The following is a 1,294-nucleotide window of genomic DNA, read 5'->3' as shown; positions in this document are numbered from 1 at the left end:
CTCGGTGGCTCAACCTGTAATCCCGCGCTTTGGGAGGCTGAGGTGAGTGGACTGCCTGAGCCCGCGGGTTCGAGACCCGCCTGGGCAACTTGGCGAGACCTCATCTCTACAATAAATCAAAAATTAGCCGGGTGTGGTAACACGCGCCTGTAGTTCCAGCTACTTGGAAGGCTGAGGCAGAAGGATCGCCGGAGCCCAGGAGGTTGAGGCTGTGGTGGCGGGAGCGGCCACTGCACTCCAGTCTGGGTGATGGAGTGAGACTTCAACTCAAATAAACAAAAAACAAAACAAAACAAAAACCCAAATAGATGAATAAAACAGAATATATAGCTCAGAAATAGACCTTTTTTCAACAAATGGTGCTAGAACAAATAGATGTTCTCTCTCTCTCTCTCTCTCTCACACACACACACACACACACACACACACACACACACACACAATGAATATAGACATCTTTGTGTACTTTGGATACCTTACCCTTCAAAAAAATTAACTCAAAATGAATCATAGATCTAAATGTAAAGTGCAAAATTATAAATATTCTGAAGCTAACATAGGAGAAAATTTAGGTGACCTTGGATTTGGTAATGACTTTTTAGATACAACACCAAAAGAATGATCCATGAAAGAAAAAATGGACAAGTTGAATTTCATGAAAATTAAAACTTCTCTGCAAAAGGCATTGTTAAGAGAATAATGAGACAAGCCACAGACTTTGAGAAAATATTTGCAAACACATATCTGATAAAGAACTGGTATCCAAAGTACACAAAGAACATCTCAACAATAAGAAAACAAACAATTCAATTAAAAATGAGCAGAGATCTGAACAGACATCTCACCAAAGGCCTACAGATGGCAAATAAACATATGAAAAGATGCTCAATATAGTGTGTCATTAGGGAATTGCTAATTAGAATAACAATAAGATTCCCTTACACACCTATTATGATGGCTAACGTCCAAAACGCTGAGAACAGCAAACGCTGAAGTGGATGAGGAGCACCAGGTCTCTCATTCGTTGCTGATGGGAGTGCAAAATGGCATCTCCACTTTGGGATGCAGTTAGGCAGTTTCTCAAAAGGCTCAACATGCTCTTAACATATAATTCAGCAGTCACCCTCTTAGGTATTTGCCCAAGTGAGTTGAAAACGTATGCTTAAGCTGGGCTCGGTGGCTCAGCCTGTGATCCCGCGCCTTTGGGAGACTGAGGTGAGTGGACGGCCTGAGCCCGCGGGTTCGAGACCCGCCTGGGCAGCGAGACCTCATCTCTACAATAAATCCAAAAATC

The sequence above is a fragment of the Carlito syrichta genome, unplaced genomic scaffold (genome assembly GCF_000164805.1).
Source record: "Carlito syrichta isolate Samal-C Ts95f unplaced genomic scaffold, Tarsius_syrichta-2.0.1 Scaffold241276, whole genome shotgun sequence".
NCBI lineage: Eukaryota > Metazoa > Chordata > Mammalia > Primates > Tarsiidae > Carlito > Carlito syrichta.
This window is presented reverse-complemented; position numbering follows the sequence as displayed.